We start from the raw sequence: 21,440 nt of genomic DNA, 5'->3' as shown, positions 1-21,440 counted from the left end.
AATTTTCTAATTAAAAAAAAAAAAAAAAACCGGTATAACCGAAACCTGAAACCGAAATTTGGGTTTTTGAGAACCAAAACCTAAACTCAAACCGATAAAATCATTAAAGGTTCCAGTCCCTGCTTTTGTGACATACTATATAATATTACAATATTACGCTTATTAGTTACCTTCAATATGACTAGTAATAAAAATTGGTGATGATAGCTCAGACATTATTTTATCTGAACTCAAGTCAAGTTTGCATTTTAGAATTTCTAAAATTATGATAAAATTGATTTAAGTTAGTTATTTATGTTTGAAATAAAATAAAATAAAATTTAAATGAATAAATACAAAATCATAAGAGAAAAATATTTTACAATAGACTATATCTCTACACTTATACAAGATTATAGGTGATTTGAATTAGAATTGTACCTAGTAGGTACTACCTATACTCTTGATTCTTGAATACCACTTTGCTAAATAAAAACGTACAGCCTATAGGGCATAGGCTATATGATTATATAATCTATATGTTTGATACGTCAAGGTTATAAAATATGATAATAATCTTATAATATAATCAAAAATAATAATATGATCCGGACCGCAATGCGTCGTGAGTGCAGACACGAGGCTGCGTTGAATAATTTTGCACTTGGAACGCAGTTTATAAATTGTTGGATTGAGCTCCTCTACTTAATAATTCCCAATTCGAGCACTGGCTATAACTATAGTGAGTAATGACTCACTGACACTTTACGATCTACACAAAATATTATGTATTTAAGTAGTATAGGTCATAACCAAGTCCTGATAGTTCCATCAGTTATCACTTATCATATGGCATCATCCATAGTCCATAGTCGTATATTAAACCATAACTATACCCAATTTCAATAATAGTCCATATTAGGTATAATATTACGACTTGGTTACTTTAATATAAGAACTTAATTCTGTTTTTGAAAATATTAGCCAACTCAGCTTTTAATTATTATACACAGTATTAAAATGTATTTTTACGAATAACATAGTATAATATGGTTACCTATAGTACCTACCATGGCCCATGGAAATAAATGGAAACACTAATAAAATGTTAATAAATTATTAGATCGGTGCTGTTTTTGGACGTTTCCAAATCGTTTCGCGCGCAACGTTCGGGGAGTGTCCGCTAGAGAGAGCTCGCGACCTGCGTCTGCGTGCGCCACTCCAAAAATCTTCTGGTCTCTCATCCGGGCGGCACACCGGTGCGTCGTGCGTGTTTGTTTTTGTTGTTTGTTGTGGCACAGTGTCTCGACGAACGCGTCGCTGATCGTAGTCCCGTGATCCGTCGTCGCCGTCATGTTAAAGCATTTTTTTTCTTCGTTTCATCCGCGATTCTCCGTGGCATTTTAGTCACTTTTTACTCCGACTCTTACCATCGTTTACTTCGTTATTTTTTTTGTTATTATATTTTCTTTAATGCACACACATATAACATAATATAAAAAATAATATATAACATACGTTTCGGGCACACATATCGTATTGAATGTCCGTCTTACACTCGCACACGGTATAGACAGTGTGGATCAGCCGAATGCGAATTGTCAAAAAACCGCCGAAGATCAAAACAGACAACACCAAACCGTACATCTAGCACTCAGCAGCATCTTTCGGTCGAGGAATTTAAATGCTGGGCGATTGATCACAAGGTATTAAGTTTTATAATATTATTATTTATAGTATAGGTATAAAAATGTATAGGTATTACTATATTAGCATACATTACCACGCTGAATCTGCACGATATTATCGACGATTTTATGCTATGTACCTCTCCCAGTATCATATTATGTTGCACACAGATGTTGTAAACTCGTAACGCCGCCAGCCCTAATGTCTAAAACGGCCTTGTTTATAAAATACCCGGTATAATATACTTAGAATAAAAGGTACCGACGCATTCGCAGCCCTCTTTGAAAAATCGTCTCCAATTGTAGTCTTCACTCAATATCGGTCAGGCATTGTAATGACGGAGACTATACTGTACCTATTGGTACATTTATTAGTATCCCCAAAACGATAACATTGCCAGCAATATAAAGGTCTGGACCAACCGCCAAGTCTACAAAGGTCTACAAGAGACTCGAGGGTTAAGACAGAAACACCACTGTCATTGATTTGTATATAATTATTCGAGAAGTAATGGTGCCACACAGTCAATGAGTATGTGGTTAGTAAATGATTTTTACCGAATATTAAACGGAAAGGGTTGTCGAGTTAATAGTGCAAAACATGCTCGTATAGAAAGTTATCGGTGGAAAACCAATCTGGTATTTTTACTTCGATTTCCGTCCTTACCAATTCGAATAGATCTAATTAAAATACAGTTGGTACCGATTTAACATTTTCACATTTCCTCTGCTTTTTATAAATAGATACACAAATTAATATTAACGACAAATGTTTAGGTAGTACATTTTAGAGATCCGTGATTTTACTTTTAATTACAAGCAATTATTTATTTTTATGCACATTTTCACTACCTATCATTTCATAAGTTATAATAAAAAACAAAAAAAAGATCCCGAAAAAGATTATTTAAAAAAAAATAATTTGTTATTTTGGTAAATATAGGTACTGTTTTATAAATCATATTATATTGAAACTGAAGGATTTTTTATATGATGACTAAATTATTTTATGAACTTGAAAAGTAAAAAACATTAGGTAAAAATATAAATCTATTTTAAACACGTATTTTCGTGTTTCACAAAAATACTATTTAGTAATTTACATCATAGCGTTTGAAGTTGAGTCTGTATAGTATTATTTTTTAGTATTAATAGTAAGTATTATGACATTATGTATTAATTATTATAGGTAATTAATAATTGTATGTGATTGGGAATAAAATGTGTTTTGTATGGTTTAAAAATTATCAATTAGAAATGAATGCTATTCGAATTTTCCACAAATTTAAGATTACATTTATCGTTAAAATAACTAATTAGATAAATAAACATATACCAGATACCTATACGTATAATATAAATTACCCATAGCAGGATTTTATCTTGTACCTATAAATATTAATCTGCTGCGTTTATGTATAGTAGGTATTAAAATTAATATTTGGTTCAGAATCTCACGAAGAATGGAAAGTTTTTGACATTATTGTTATTGACAATTATTGTCTTCCAATTATGTATTTGGTATTTGTCCAAAAAGATATTGTTAATGGTGAGAGTTTAGTTAGAAAACAATTATACGCTAAAAAGTTAGAAAGTGGACATCAAAAATATTTTTATTTTATCACTTATCTATAATATATAATAATCTATAGTCTATAATATAAGTATTTATTATGGAAGATTTATTCGTATTTGAAAACTACAAAATTATAAATATAATTGTAAGCCATCCGCCAATGTATATATCTATTAGACAATTTTATTTTAAAATATTAATAAATACGAATTAATGGTATAGAAATAAAAATAAAAACAAATAGTCATTATAAATACATTAAGATTCTGATAGTATAAAAAGCCAGCATATTATCCCCAGGTATCTTCTTTAATTGACTAATCTCCGTTTTATAATGTGTTACAATTCGTGATGACTGATGTATTTTGCTATTATTATTTATTATAACCCATATAAAGTAGCATATAGGTTCCACTCGATTCGTTATAATGCCTTTTCAAAAACTGTTAAGTATATAACAAAATTAAAATATTAGTTAACAGTTTGGTTCATTATTAGAAATAGTGTTTAAAGTCTAAAATATTATACTTTTTTCTTGAATAATTATAGATGATAAAAATAGTAGGTATTAGGTAAATTATCTAAAACTAAATAGAAAGTCATGTGGGATCACGGAAATATGAATTTCATAATATTATATACACGAGCAATGAACCTTTTTTAGTTTTCTTGCATAATATAAACATTAAACAGTTATATTTTTTTTATAATGTTATTCAATTTTTTTATTAAATTTATTTACTGTATTAATTTTAATTATATACATAACCATTTGTATTGTTTTATAATATATACACAAGTGTAACAGGAAGACCTGAGCAAAAAATAATGCTACTTAAACGTATGACAAAAATTGTGAAAATTATATGGTTGATAAATAATTTAAGAAATATACCGATGTCAGTAAATACTAAATTCCCCAAAAAATATTTTAAAATAAGTTATTACGTTCTAAATTAATATTTACTCAAAAAAATATTCATATTTTAAAAAATTCAAAAAAAATTAACAACTCAACTTAGATAAATGTTTTTACCTTCAGTAATAATTTTTTTTTATATTAGATGTGAGAGAAAGTGACTGAATTATATATATAAAAAAATTTAAAAATATTGATTAGAACAAAAGTAATTTCATCAGTCAGGTCTTCTTGTTACATTCTGTATATAAATAAGTACCTATTGATTTAAATATTAATTTTTTATGGAAATTTATTCTAATTGAAACTATATTTTAAACATTTCGAATTCTTGACATTAAAAACAGTCAAACAAAGTCAATAATACATTTTGGGAAGATGGTTTGATATTGCCGCACTCACAAAGAATTTTTAAACATAATTATGGGAGTCTAGAGATATTAAAATAATAGGTATAATAGTACCATACGTGTCAACTCATCATAATATAAATTTTTACTTGTATGTAATAACAGAAAGAAATAATAACCGAATGTGCATGAAATATTCAGCAAATATCCATTTATTAACACTTTATAGACACAATAAAATATTCAAAATATTTTGGATCCCATTGAGTTAATTATAAAAAAAAAAAAATAATAATGTTTTGCGTTTATAATATGGACTTGTTTTTATCGCTGAAAATGATCAGTTCAAGGTATAACGAAATGTGTATATTATTTATCATTTATGAGAAATATATATTATAATTTAATGAATATATTTTTATGAATATGAACAATAATATTATATTTTTAAGATTTTTCAAGAAAAACATAATTTAGTAAAATTAAAAAAAAAAAAAGACAATGGCAAACCCAAGTACCTATATCTGTATACTATACTCAGTTATAGTACGTTTATATTGAATTGTTGTTACCTACCACTTTTCAATATAAAAATATCTTATTTTTCATAAATTTTCCTACATTCATATTTAATATTAACAAAATAAATTACCTACCATATATAATCTATAATTACGTTCTATGCCTATGGTATATAAATCAAAGAAGACAAATTATTTGTCAAGATATTTTAAATAAATACATTTAAAAAAATATTTTTTGTTCTATTTATTTACGATTTTACTGATGTAAAGTCAAACGTTAGTGTGATAGTTTCAATGCTAATAGCTAATAAGTGTATATGAAGATGATAAAATATGTTAAATTAGTACTTTTATTTGTTAAAAATATGACATCATGAAAAATTATTCAAAGGAGAAGACACGATAATTTAAATAAAATAGTTAAACCATAAAGAGAAACCAGCATATTATGTAATTTATTTATTTTATCCGTTTTTTCATAGATTATAATATATTTATGCGAGCTAAATATGAGCAATTATTTAGCTTATATTCAGTACTACATTTATCTTGGGTGGTTATATCAAATTGTTAAGTCATTTAAGTACATGGTAATTTTATCTAACCTGTTTAGTTTATTATAAAATACCTTAGTAAATAATGCTTTCCTACTTAATACTTGTTGACGCTTGCGCCTTTATAAAATTCATGGTCTTATCAGTTTTTTAAAAATAATTAATCATTTTCAAATAATTCTAGTGTTAATAAAAAGAATATATCACTCAATTCATAAATGTTAGCTTAAGGTACATCTTAACAATAATATAGTAAATAAATGTATTATTCGCTAAGCATAAAGTACCTATTTACTAGTAACTATTTTGTTTATATTTGTAATTTTTATAACATAATTTGCAAGAAATTTTCAAAATTGTTATTAAAACTGAATATTATTTTATAAAGTAAATTAGCTAGGAAACTTTATGATTAGATAATAAATGTTCAGTTTCCTTATTTTAACGACAATAGACAATGAAAACAATTTATTTTTTAATGTGTGTTAGTATTTTGACGCACTATTCAGTAAACCGTATAAACACCTTTCAACTAGTTTTGAAAAACCCCTCCATGTATAATACTTTATCCAGCAAGAGAACACGCCGATTTTGATAATCCCAACTTCACACCCCGCTGTTGAGACCGGACCGGTTCCGCTATCGAAAGGTATCACTTGGGGGTGCCCAACAGAATAGATTTTCGTCCGCGTTTTTCTCGTTGGACAGTGTATAGGTATAACATGAATACGGGATGATAAAAATACAGGTAACTCTTTCTTATGTATATAGTTTCCAGTTAATAGGTTATGACTAATGAGTGTATCTATCGTTTATTGGGTAGGTTAGGGTAGGTAATGTACTTGGATAGTTGGATTGTTTAAATTTGAATTCAACGATAATTCATTAAATATGAAAAATTAAGTGAAGGTAATGAGAGACGGGTGGATCAACATCTATTCCTATTACATTTTAATCTTGTATTATATTTTATTAGGTATTAGTATTTTCTTAATTTGATAATTTGATGTAATTTTTGACGAAAACATTGAATAAAACGTATTAGTCAATAATGACATACCTATACTTGAGAATGGTTTAAACGGTTTAAGTTTAAAATGTTTAAGTATATGAAAAAAAACTTGAAACTTGCTTGAAACTATATTATGTAGTTTCGAAGTTTGTAATCCATTGTAAAGACAACTCATGACTTATGAGGAAACTTGTATTACATTTTCAATCTTTTTTGGTCGAGAAAGAACAATTGCATTAACTTCAATCAATAAATACCCATAAAAAATTGAGAATATTTCAAATGTCAATAAATAACTCAAAAAGAACAAAATATTGTGAAAATTATACCGCGGATATAAGATGATACTATGATAGTATAATGATTATTGAGAATTTCGTAATGAAAAGTCTTTCTGATCATTGTTTATTCCTTTCTAAATTACCTACAAAAAAATCAAATTCGTCGTAAACTAGGTCTATAGTGTTGCATTATATAGGTATGCCCCCTCTCCGCTTGTCACAATCAGCAAACAAAGTACCAGGAATTCCCTACATTTGACCCCACAGTACCAACTAGATCAAAATTGTTTACCATAAACCACCCTCAATGTTGAAGATTAAAATACATTTTAATCTAAATTTCCCCATTCCACCAAAATGTGATCACAAATACAAAAAAAAAACAAACCATTGTTTTTAATAGGGCCTCGATATTTGAAATAGTCAATAAATTACTATAGAATTTTTTGGTAGTAGATTACATATGACCTATTAAATATATGTTTTTAATTAAATAATAACAATAAGACGTATATAAAATTAAATATTAGTACGTAATACAAATAACAGGAATTACGCATGTTAGTCCATCATTACCGAACTATATAGTTCCTATTCCTATAGGATAATGTCAAATATTCCTAGCATCATAATTTTACTAGCAAGTAGCAGTTGTTATTTTGTATACGTTTCTCGGCAGATTTCCGAAATAGGTCATAACTGCTATAGGTCCTAGTTGATTTTATGACTAATTAGTCAGTTAAATAGGTACTCGAGTGTACTTAAATATATTATAATTTATATTTACCGGAAGTGTATAATTACGTCAAAACTTTATATTTTAATAAAGTTATAAAAAAAATTCAAAATTGTAGTACAATACTTTTGAATTAATTTTTATTAGAATCGTAGGCTGTAGGTAGGTACCTAAAGATTATCAAAGAAAATAAGGTTTTAATCATTAGTCATAAATAAAATATTATAATATTAGTATTAGGTACCTACCTATATTGTTCAATTATTTATTTATTTATAACCCTAGTCCCTCCTATATATATGATTGGTTTTAATATAAGAAATATTAATCTGAGCCAATAAACCGAGAAATAAACATATGTTCATTTTAACATAATTATAATTGTTTGTTATAATTTATAAATGAAAAACAAACATTTTACGATTGTTCAAATAATATATAAGTAATACTTCATTGAATATGTATAAAATGTTAAATTCATGTTGATTGGTTTGTATATTGTAAGCATATAAAAAAATTGTGTTGAAATTTCGAGGAACTAGCTTATAAATTGTTGGGAGCTTTTAAAGCAAATATTATACGTAATTTTTCGTTAGTACCGCTACCTATACTTAATAGGTAATATATTATAAATAATAAATTGGAATCGATATGAATTTTGTTTGTTCTTACATTATAAATACTTTAAGTGTCGAATAAAAAAAATTGAAACTCAAAGAATTTATATGATTTGTTGATAATGGCCAGTTTGTATATTGTATCGGTGAAAGTATTTTTGGAGCTTTTTCATTGTTTTAATGTCCCTATTGTTATTCGTGACGATCGTCTAGAGATTACTTATCTGCATTCTGTAGTTTATTTGGATCTTGAAAATAAAATACATTTTTTGTAATATTTCTCAGCGTCCGTATAACGTTATCGTCGTCTTTAGACTTAATATCGTTTAATGACACGCGAGTAAGTACAATATCATATTATACTTTCTTAACATCTTGCCGGCTTGGCCTCACCGGTTGAATATTATCGTTTTAATAAAACTAGGTACACGAGTAACGTTTCCGTTTTATCACTTGTCATCGTGATAATATGTATTATTATTATAATATATTTAATATCCAACATGTAAACCATGCCTACCACTTACCATGTACATACTAGACATGGTGTATACCATACACCTATATTATGCTGTACCTACTGTATTTGCACCGAGAGTTGCTTGGTATAACAATTAACAACAACAACAACAACAACAACAACAAGAATAATAACAACATCAATAATAAAAATAAATAAAAACGACAACGGTAACGCGGCGGTGTGTGGTGATCGGCGTGCCTTGTATCAGAGCGTGTAAGCCATATAGTCATTATTATGCGGACACCAACGCCCGTAAGATAAACAGGATAATTATTATTATCTCGCACCTAGGTGGCGGTGGATGCGACGTTCGCGCGGTGCTGTGTAATACAATCCTGATGGCATTTGGGAAACAAAGACTGTCGGAAACATTCAGGTCGTTCGTTCGACGAAAGACGTTGGTGAGGGGGATAGTGAGTGAGGGCGTGAGGAGAGACTGCGCAGTCGGTCGGATAAAATAGGTGCTCTCCGGTCGGTCTTATCTTTGGCGCGTGTGTGTGTGTGTGTGTGCGTGTGTGCGTGTATTGCTGAAGGGAAAGAGGGAGTTAAAAATAAAATAAAAGAGGAAAAAAAATACCAATCCAGTTTTAATAATACCGTCGCGCGCGGTGCCGTTTGCGTGTGCCGTGTTCCGCGCGTCTGCATAAGTATATACATAATAATATAAGTGTGTATATAGTCAGTCGCTGCGGCTGGACGTCATCGTCGTATAGCCGACGCCGCCGCTGCCGCGTTCCGACATCTGGCAAGCTACTTTTCCCCCTGCATAGTTATGTCACAATGCCGCGGGAACGTTCGTGGGCGGAGGGAGGACAGTGTATGAAAAATAAAAATCACAACTTGCAGCGAAACGTACATAGTATAACATAATGATATACCTGAGGTCGTAGGTACTCTTGTATATATGACACTGGATTATACGCTCTCTATATAGTATACCTACCTATATCTAAAAAAATATTGTAACTCATTTAATATTATATATTTATATGTAATAGATACTATTTTTGCACACGAGTTACCTCCTATATATGCGTCAAAGACTTAGTATGTCGTGCGCGTCGACCTTGAGCGACAAATTGTCGTTTATTGGGACAGGCCGAAATAATCGCCAGTATTAAACTATGTTTGATAATATTATTGTGTACACAGTCACACGGGTTTATATTATAATATTATCCGCGCGGTCCGACGAAAACCGTTCACGACGTACTTATATAACTCGCGATTTCCATCACCTCGACCTCGCCCCCATCCGAACGCCAAACGCTGGAGCATTATAATATTATAATAAGATTTAGTATCCGTTGACAGATCTGATTTGTCTCGTACGACCTTCCAGCAGTGTTCATAACATGAGGTACCCACGTGCCACTCATTTCTGGAATTTGCGTTGGTCCGTATAACAATAATATGGACAATATTATGGAACATTATTATATTATAATACCATAATTGTATACTGCTATAATTTATAGTACATATAATATAATATATTATGTCGTTTGGTGTTAAGTGAATGCGGGATGTTATAAAAGTTCTATTTATCTATGTGGAATCTAGAATAAAAACGACACGGAATGTGTTTTCGCTTATACATTTTTTTTCAATGTTTAAACATTTCATAGTCTATGAAAACTATAAAAGTAAAACCTCCGTTACATGCTAATTATCTCAGACGTTGAAGCCTCTATATACTATATCTTTTCTATAGTAAAAAAAACAACCTCTATTCTACTAATATTCAAATTCATTCTAAATCATTTGAATTATACTTACGTATAAATTGATATTTGATAAAATGCTCAAATAAATTACAACTATATTGTCTATTGATAATCTGCTGACTACATTATTGATGCGAGATCAGCACATATAGCTCAATTATCTATCGCCATGTCCTAGTGTACCTATATAAGAGATATTATATATTGAAAATTGTAAGTTTGATGTTTCTTACTTGATATTTTTTTTACCAGTTACCGATTATGTGAATCTCTTGTTTAACTCGCCTTTAATGCCTACTTGTGCTTTGTAGTAACGTAGACATATGCATGGTGAGTACGTAAATATTTGGTTAAGTATCAGTTTTCAGCGGTGGAGAGACATAAATGTATATTATATTCACTGTTTTTCTCGCGCGCGCGAATAATAAGAGCGGAACGAAAGGCGTCAGCTATGACTTATCCGGTCTTGTGTAGTTTTATTATTATACATTTATACCATATTATTATCATTTCGGTTTGGCGTTTCGCCTTTTCAGCCGTGTATACCATTAGGCACTGACTGACTGTTAACGTTGTTGTCGTGGACATTATGTCTATACAGTATTATTATAGGAAAACGGAGTATAATCTTTCGCTTATCCAAAACAGATTATGAAATTACCATAATACGCGTGGTATGTATATCTGCGCGCTCGAATTGCCGTAGAGCGTATTGGGTACACAATACTTACCTATACCTAACTACTAAAACATTTTTCCGGACCGCGGTGGTTGGTTGCGTGGTGGTTTTTTGAGTTCAGAAATTTATATTGCGTAAATTATCATCGTGGTAAACGGAGTTAGTAATTCATATTATATAGACGTGTAGTATGCGCTAACATTGTGGCTAGGTAACTAGTATAGTAATATTATAATAAGTAATATCTAATAAGTAATAACCGTGATACGTTGTCGACGAAATCAAAAAGTTTCAAACTTGTGTCGGCTTAACTATATAGTTTTGATTAGAAACCATATAACTAGTCGATTACAGTTTCATATTTAAATAATCGATTGGTATTAATTTTATTAGTACCTAATAATTTTATTCTTTGTTGTTCAATTTTAATTACTTTTTACGGCTTATCGATATTTTTAGTGATAAATATTGTCTATATACAAAACGTATTTCTGTTCATATTATATTATAATACTATAGTACGATTTTGTAATGTAGTTACTTAATACTTATTTGTAAACAGATCTAAAAAGTAAAATATGGTATAAGCACCTATGTTAGCTATCGAAGATGTATTAAAAACGATCAGACATACCTCATGAACAAAATTGATTTGAAAAAAATAATAATTAGTGAGTACTGGATACCGGTTTTGTATCTTATAAAACATCTACAGATATAATAATGATGCTCGATAGTTGATGGTTTGATATACACTAGAAACAAACGCCATCTCTCATATCTACATGAATTACTATATATAGGTAATATTTAGTTTTTTGTATGGTAAATTTACTGCAGTGGCGTAATTAAATAGTACATGTATACGTGGATAAGATACGTTTATATATTAGAGTGTTAGGGTGTAAGACCTACAGACTAAATTAATTAATATAATATATGCCGATATTTTACCTAATATTTCTATCGAAAATAACTATTATACTATACAATGTGATCAAATAATGAACTATCAAGTATAGGTATTAGGTATTATTTATTAATATTATTCAATGAAAAAATTGTACTCACCCTTCGTAATTATAGCTTCTCAAAAATAATAAAAGTAAATTATAAACATAATATTATATTGATTTTTAGGTGTAAAATAAGTGCTTACAGAAGAAAAAATAATAATTTGTTTAAAAACTTTATTATTGTTTTCTTTGTATGATATTCTGTATTTTTATGTAAGTACTAAATTAGGTGAATGAAAGTTAAATTCTGTTGAGGTAAATTATTTAATTTTAAACAATTTTTTTTTACATTTTTTAACAAAAATATTCAATTAAAAAGTATAAATTACGTAAACTAGTTATATTTACTAGGCTATGTTTATTGAGTCAAAAGTATATAAATTATACATAACTATTTGTTTAAACTAAAAACCATAATACTATGTCATTATGACATTATATTGACATTATATTGTATATTATAAACACAAAATAAAACGGTTATTGGTATCAATATATTTCATATAATTATACATGTTTTATTAAAGATGAATAATTAATAAAGATAATAGTGAGTACATATTTTATCAAAATATCATGTTTTTAACAATATCATGTTATATTAACAATTATAATTAAACTAATAATTAATTTATTGCGATTAATGTTCTAATCTATTTAAATAATATGCAGATTAGTATTTTTCTAAATTTTCTTATTATGTTTGATGACTGATGAGTCATGATATGGATTATACTAATATATGTTGTCATATATTATATATTTTCATTATTATAAGTTATGCGCTTATGCCACCCACATACTACCACATAAAAAAAAATAATATTTAATAGGTAAATCCGGATTCAATATTAATTTATTAAAATATACAACTTATTTTATTTCTCATTAAATCAGAAATCTTTTACTGTGAGATATTGTTCATTATATTTTTATGCTGAAATGTATTCATATAATATATTACAGTATAATGTGTCAATGTATTATATTTTCTCAAATAAATATATATATTATATATAATATATAATATGTATATATATTTGAATGGATTTTTATTCAAATAAAAAAAGTAATAATAATGTGTTATACGGGGTGTTATATTTGTTATAGTCGTGTCTAAAGTAAGAACTTACTATAGTAAATGTAATTTTCTTCGTGAAATATAAACTTTTATTAATATTATCCCGTATACAATATACTACAATATAAATGTAGTGTTTTAAAGTTTTCCAATAAATGTAGTGTTTATTATTAAAGTAATACCTATAATAGTAATGCCTATTATATTAGTCGTTATATGGCTGTTGGTAATATGAAATAGAATTTTAAATAGTTGATGTGGCTCGCATATGATACTTGTCATTAGGTCATAATGCATTTTTTTCGTCAACAACCCTGCCGATCATGCTATTGTCAAATTTATTTGGTAAATGGAACATGTATGCATAATAATACTAACGACGTGAAAAAAAATATTGTATGAAACCTGGTGATCATTACAATAGAATAGAATATGCTGTCAGTACACTGCACAATAATTATTAGTCATACAATAAAATATATAATAATATTATGTATACCAAGCATTCGATTAAAGAGACAGAATATTATTAATTTCTGTTTTATACAGCTGTAGATTACTCAGGTTATCCCTTTGGTGCAATTTAAAAAATGAATAAATATTTACTTATTTAAATTGTTAAATACGTTTGCGTCATTGGCGTCGCACCTTTTATTGTGTGGGTGCCATCAAATTTTCCGCATACGCTGTGTTTGCTAAGACTATTGACCAACCAGAAGTCAACAAGTTTAACTATAAGTCTAACTTCTAAGTCTTGTTGTAACATTATTCACGCGTCATGAGCATATTCGTAGAGCTTATAATAAATATATTTTTGTATTATGTTACGCGGTTTCGTCGAACGAATGAATTTTCTCTATCACCGATCCGTGTCATCATCATTCGGTACGTTCAGCAGCATCGGAGTTCGTTTTGGAGTTATTTATTAGTTCTTCGGTAGCGGCGACAGCAATACGAATAAAAAAAAAAATAAAGTACAGGAGAATCCGCCGTCGTCATATGACAAACAACAACAACAAAAACAACAATAATAATAATAATAATAATAATAATAATGATAATAGTAATAATAATCACGTTTTGTGCCTTACAAAATATTTTTTTGGCCACGTCCCGAACACAAGTATTCGTTATGGAGGAGAACACAGTTTTAATAACGAAATAATACGCGTGTATGTCCGTAGACTGTAGTATATGTATGAGTATATAATATTTGAAAGAGAGAAAAAGACCAATAACCGGAGGAGGAGGATTATTTCGACGGAACGCAGAGCACATGTCACGTTCACATCACGGCACATTATCGCGGAGACGGGTCGACGGCCAATTGACATGGCTACTAATCGAAAATATCGATCTACACACCTTCGCCGTCGTCCAAGTTATTATCATCATCATCATCATCATCATTATTATCATTGTTGTGGTGTACGTTGTTGTCGTCCTTGTTATATGAGTGCGTGTGTGTATTGTGTTCGGTATACAATTCTGCATCTTGTATATTATAATGTACAGTAGCGACGACGACGGCGGCGGCGGTGGCTGCTGCGGCGATTATAGAGGCGCCAAAATGTTATCGGAAAAAAAATTCATATTTATAATAATATAATAATATTACTACATTACCGTCGATCGTAGTCGTCGTCTGTACCAATGTAAACGCAATTCTAAGCATTTGGAACTCCGACCAGGACGGGCCGGGTTCGCTATTTGAGGCTGCATAATTTAATTGCATATATTATTACGCCCCTTGGATTAGGCATAGCATTGGCATCGTTCTTTGTTTATGCATAACATTGATACACTTAATACGTTGTCTGAACGAACCCAAACGAGGACAACAATAAAAACCACAGCTATATATATATCCAACACATGAACAGGTACACGCGATGTACCGGTCTAATTTTTTCTGTGCGTTGAAATTTGTCGCGTTTCATACTCGAACGCGTGGTTGTAAATATACGTGAAATTCGAGTAGATTTGACACATTCCAGAAATTATATTTGTTTTAATAAAATCCATTTGCTGGGAGAAGGTAATGCTGCGCCGTCATAGATACATTTTACGTGCAGGAAATTTAGACCAGGGTGACTCGCCGTAACGATCTTGTACTGACCAGTTAGGCGTTGTTCACTTATTTTCGTATATAAAACTAGTTGAATGAATAGAAAATTGTTCGTCTATAACGAAATTTATAAAATAAATCGGCACAAAACGAATTGAATTATGTACCTCATCCGTACGATATCTAGGTTTAGATCTGCTGTCTATATATATTTTATACTAACTTAATTTTGATTCACGCCTGTACTCGGTTTATTTTCTGAGTAGAGATTTTAGTCGAAATATGCTATTGAAATTACAATATAGGAACGTACAAACCTGTGTATTTTTTGTGTTGAGTCCTTTTATTAGGAGTTGTGGTCGTATAGTTCTCGTCTGCTCTGAAAGTTGCATAATTCATTTTATCATAATATATATCAAACGTGTTCAGTGGTGATCGTAAGTGTTGCATATAAGTAATAATATACTTTATGTCTAAATATTTAGTTGAAATAGGTGAAAATTGCAACAACGATTATCTTCTATCGAATATACAAAGTTATAGGCATTCTATAATATAAGAATGAAATTTATTACAACATATTATATATTTATTTATATAAAGATATTTTTTATTTATATGCAACTAAATCAAAGTCAATAATTCATTATTTGTCACTATGTTATTATTTATTATTAATTATTATTTGTTAATTGGATAGGTGAGTTTTGAATTATAATAAGTTGATTTGTACATTAAAATTAACAAGATATACCATTAACTCTCAAATCTAAAATTACAATCACAAAATAATGAGAACTTGATGAGAACTTAAAAATAGTTGTATAATCTAATTTTTTTTTTTAGTATAAAAATATTATACCTATATTATATGAACTATAAGTACTTAATGAGTTATTAATAATAATTAATTTTAATTTTACATATACATTTTTTATTTAATATTTTATAACATTTTTTAGTTAATAATTTATTAATGAACAATATTAATATAACTTGTGTAACGAATATAATTTTAAAATTGGACTTGCACAATAGTTTTTATTTTGTCCTTTTAAAAATTAATTTAATTACATGATTGTAAATATCATTAGGTTTAAATTGTATTAGTCTAAATCCTTGCACTTGCGTAATACAACAACTAACAAATTATGACCATGAAACTTTCAAACAAATATTTTTCTAACAGTATAAAATATAAAGATATATTGTTAGTCATTCATTATTTAATAATTAATAAGTTATATTTTTGGCCTTTGGGTACCATAATCGTCTATGGCTTTACTTTCCTTTTTGAACTTTTTGGTTACAATATAACTACTAGTTTAAGGCATTATACTATTATAATAAATAATTTATAATTCATAATATGTAAGGTATCTATTTTACCTATATATTAATTATTAATTCATTTTCTCATTTGATTGAAATAAATAGTTTTCATGGTAACCAATTATTAGAAGTCTTGTTAAGTTAATCGTACCTGTATAATAATGTATTCGACCAAAATACAAGAGTTATAAGTTTAACATTTTTATGAATTAAATACTAAACTATTTTTTACAATATGAATTGTGGTTTGAATTAATAATAAAATTAGAATCAAATTATTGTATGTCCATGAACTTGGATTAAATAATATAATAGTAGGTAGGTATCATATTTACACATATGTGATATGTGTGGTACTGTAGTTATGTTAAAATAATATGTCAATGTATTCATTTACAATTGAAATATGATAATAATGCATCGAGAATATTAATTTTAATAATAAATATGATACTAAAAAATATATTATTATTTTTGAATATAGTATTCATTTGAATCGAATGTCTCAAGTTTTATTTGATTCCCTGCTGCATAGTTATATAATGATGTTTATAGGCACCTATAGTTATTAAGTTTTGTGTTGAACTTATACTGATATTTGGTGAAGAGGGGATGCTTAAGTGCATTTCCCCGTAAAAAGTAACCAAAAAAATACCTAGAAAAGAGTACGATAACCGAAAAGTACTTAGATATCTTTCAAGACTTTACGTCTTCACCTTCATGTAGGAACCACTGTTCCAGACAAAAGTAGCGGTGGTTGCACAATGGACAAACGAAATTTTCGTCATATTCTTGTGCATATTTATATTTTTTCATTTACGAGTTGTACCAAAATCAAAACATGCATAATTATAAAATTTAAATAGTACATGTTTAAATCATTTCTTATTAAAAAGTAAGTTAGAAATTACTTTAAGGACTTTTTTTAATGTTGTAATATTACTAATGGATTAAAATATTAAATGGTATTTTTTTAAACGAATTTTTCTTGTTTATAGAACCTTTTAATCCATGGCCTACTACTTCTACTGATTACTGTCACATTATTTAAGTTATTATTGGTAATAATTATAAATTATATAGTTAGTGTAAAAATGTATTATCTAATTGTATTTAACATTATACCTGTCGCCTAGTCTTAAAAGTTTTGTTAAAAAAATTAATGGCTTAAGAACAGTTTACCCCCAACGACTTATTGTACGTTTTATCGGACATTACAAAACGTACAAAATAACGTACATTTTATAGAGTATCTACACTTTCCGTTTGTTACTTAGTCGTCCATCTCAGTTCTAACTGTATTTCAGTTGTTTCTGTTCAGTTTTTTTAGTGATTTTTGATGATATGGAAGAAGCACTGTTCTGGTTTTTTACTATAATATCCCTAGTACGGATGCATCAGCTTATGAGGAAAAAAAGGAAAATAGAAGAAAGTTGTCAAGGAAATGGCTTTTATAAAGAAGTCAGTACTCCCATATAAATTTACTGAAAGAATTGAGTATTAATGATAATCACGACTGGCGCAATTATTTGCGCATGGACGTTACCACTTAATAGATTTTTGGAACTATATAGTAACGCCATACATAAAGAAAGATGACACTTGTATAAGAAAATCTATTTCACCGTACGAAAGACTTCGTACAGGGAGAAGCTATATAAAGACTTGGAGTTCACAACCATTGTATCTAAGCAATACTTATTCATAAACATCGACTATAAATACGTCCCTAAATCTTATATATTTTCAGTTATATTTCCCTACTCAAGGGTGTCGGAGCTGATGCGTTATTAGTACAAAAACATGTCTTACAGGAAAAACGCTCACTATCTGAAGAATAGTCAAATATCTTTATTTATTTTTTATTTTGAAAAAAGAGCACATTTTGTAGGCATGATCAAAGGCTGATTTTCAAAATTATAATTATAGAAGCTAAAATATAAATTGAAAATGTTATAGAATTGCAGAAAATTTGAAAAACCGGCTCCGGCACCTTTAAATTTATTCAAACACTATTTCGTATGTTAGTTATACTTAGAGCGTAAATTATTTAAGCTATGTAATTTATTAATGATTAACATGATTATAATATACTACATTAATACAAAACAATTATATGTTTACTTTTTAGAATCATTTGAAGTGAATTAATTTTGTCTATCGTATTTTTGTATAGATTAATCTAATATTCCAATTAAATTGAGATTTAGATTAAACAATTATAATTTATTGTTATTTGTAATAAAACACTAATGACGTTAGACCTTATGTTTTAAATTTAACGATGTTTTTGATTAAAAAAAGTCAATGAATATTAATGGTTTTCTGTCGGCCTACACTCTATTTATGGTCTGACTGAAGTGAATACAGCGAAACGATTTTCAACTAAATCCGTGACCTTCCGTAAGTGTGATTTATCTATTGAAGTGGCAAACTCTGGTGAAATAATTAAATTTATCATTTGTCATTTTCGCTTATACACTTAGATAGGTACTTGTTTTTCTTAATGGAATTTATTGTCGTCTATTGTTAGTTCATACCTCACTGATTACCATAATAATATTGAACTGTTGCTATTATTTTAAACGATAATTGGTTATAGGTAGGTATAGGTACGTAATGATTATAATATATTTTAGACAATAATAATATGGTTTAATATTTATACGATAGTGTGATGTACACAAAAATATATATATTATTGTTGTTCTGTTCGGTCTCGTGAGGCATAAATACACGACGGACAGAGAATCTAATTACTATCGATGGTATGCTGATTGCTGTGTATGTGCAGTTTACTAGTAGGTTAATAATATCGTATAACTTATAACGTATGCAGATCCTATATATGGGACAGCGAATAGATTAGTTGACGATACGTGTTCGCAATATTGCAGTAAAACGTCAGATTCTGACGACGCGCATGATATACACGCAACACACGATACACATCAATCTCGCGATCGCCGATCTATGTATAGGTACTTACCCGCGTATATTATATATTGTGACGTAAAAGATTTACTTTTAAAGACTGTCATTCGTGAAAAAAAAAACGATACGCAATTTTTCACGTTTACTTGCGAGAACTGTCGTCGCTCGAAAGCCGCACTTGTTGCGTTTTAATCTTTACGTGTACACATCTGCAGTACACATATATTATATTATTATTATATGGAGTCGGTGCAGATGAAAATTGCGTAAATGCGTTACACGGATAAGTCGGAGTGTGTTATTTGTTTTTTTTTCACATTTACATCGTTCTCTATGGTCAGGGACGTGATTGACTTGTGTGCATCTATATTGAGGTATAGATACACATAATACGTCATATTATTTTCCTTATAAAGTTCACACACACACACACGACTTGGTGGCGCGGGTAGATAATGTGTGCACTGTGCATATAATATATATATAGTATACGCGAATATGGTGCACGACAAGCCGCGCCGTTACCCGAGAAATATGTGTGACAGTGCGAACGACATCCTCGTCTGGTGGCCTCGAAACGAAACCGGTTGTGCCGTATATGTGACCCGGCGAGCGCTCGCTTGCTCGCTCGCTCGCCGGCTCGAGCTCGCGAGTTGGCCGGCGCGGTAACGGTAGTGCTGCTCCGTTACCGGTCCATGCAAATATCCCTCGCGCATTTTCTCCCACCCACTCATCGGTATAGCCACTGTTTTCACGCCATATGTCCGTATAGTGGCGTATACATAATATTATTATACGAATTTTGTAAGACTATCGATTTTTTTACTTTTTATTTTTCGATTATACGATTCTCGTCATCGTGTGCGCACACACACGAACAGTCTTAATGCAATATTATGGTGTTCTACACACATCAGCAGGCGTATACGTAAATAATGCACCACACCTTCATTATTAGTTATACATATTATACGGCAGGACTCATAACGCACCGAAAATAATCAAAATAAGCGGTTATAAATCACTCGATAAATTAATTTTAAGCTTCCAAAAAACATTAACAAAAGAAAAAAATGGCAATTCAACGACCACTCCTCACCTCAAACTCCAAAAAAATTATTATGCGGTCTCCTTTCGTAAAACGTGACATAAATATCTTTAGCATTCTGTCTAGCTTTTATGTCAAGCCAAACATTTAAGCAGATGCCTTTAAGTCCCAGATAGTCCAGTACTGGATAGGCTGGATTTTTTATATGGATTATAGGTTGGCACTTAATAGCGTACACATTATTATAAAGACAATAATATTATACCGTAACGTATCGGACGGCAAGCAATACCGAATACGTATTTTATATTATACCTACAATAATGTGTGTACAGTGGAACAATGAGGGCGAAAAACGATCTAGTACCGGAACGTCGCGAATTATATGCGTGATCGCGGATGTATTATATTATATTGTTATGGAAGGTGGAACAACGCACTAAATGTGCGACGGAGGTGACCGATTTTTCTGGTTTAAACGCCGACACGACGATAATAAATAATATAATAACTGCAATAATAATAAACAATATTTGGCATTGTACTTCTGTCGAGTCGTGTCGCCGCGCACCACTACCGCCACCGCCACCTGTAGTCATCATCACCACCGTCGGACGAACGGGTGCGAGAAATCGTAAATATTTTTTCGGCTTCCACTGCTATTATATTATTACTATTAGGTATAATATAGTACATGTGCTTCACAGTGCAACGCCGCCGCCACCACTGGACCGCGGAATGCGGGTCAAACCGTTCGACGTGTTTCCGTCATTCCTACAACCGATTATTAGCATTT

The 21,440-nt window shown here is 29.7% G+C and overlaps 1 protein-coding gene across 2 annotated transcripts in view; it reads left to right on the top strand.

Annotated features, from left to right (window-relative positions):
* The first annotated feature begins 1,254 nt into the window (after positions 1 to 1,254).
* The window catches only part of LOC100569280, a 59,194-nt gene continuing 39,008 nt past the window's right edge, over positions 1,255 to 21,440 (top strand). For both annotated transcript variants that reach the window (XM_003246590.4, XM_003246589.4), the window contains exon 1: positions 1,255 to 1,685. The gene's annotated coding sequence lies outside the window, so the exon portion shown is untranslated. The remainder of the gene's footprint in view (positions 1,686 to 21,440) is intronic.

This window comes from Acyrthosiphon pisum, chromosome A2 (genome assembly GCF_005508785.2).
Source record: "Acyrthosiphon pisum isolate AL4f chromosome A2, pea_aphid_22Mar2018_4r6ur, whole genome shotgun sequence".
NCBI lineage: Eukaryota > Metazoa > Arthropoda > Insecta > Hemiptera > Aphididae > Acyrthosiphon > Acyrthosiphon pisum.
Note: the sequence above shows the minus strand (reverse complement) of the source record. Positions and strands in the feature narration are given on the sequence as shown.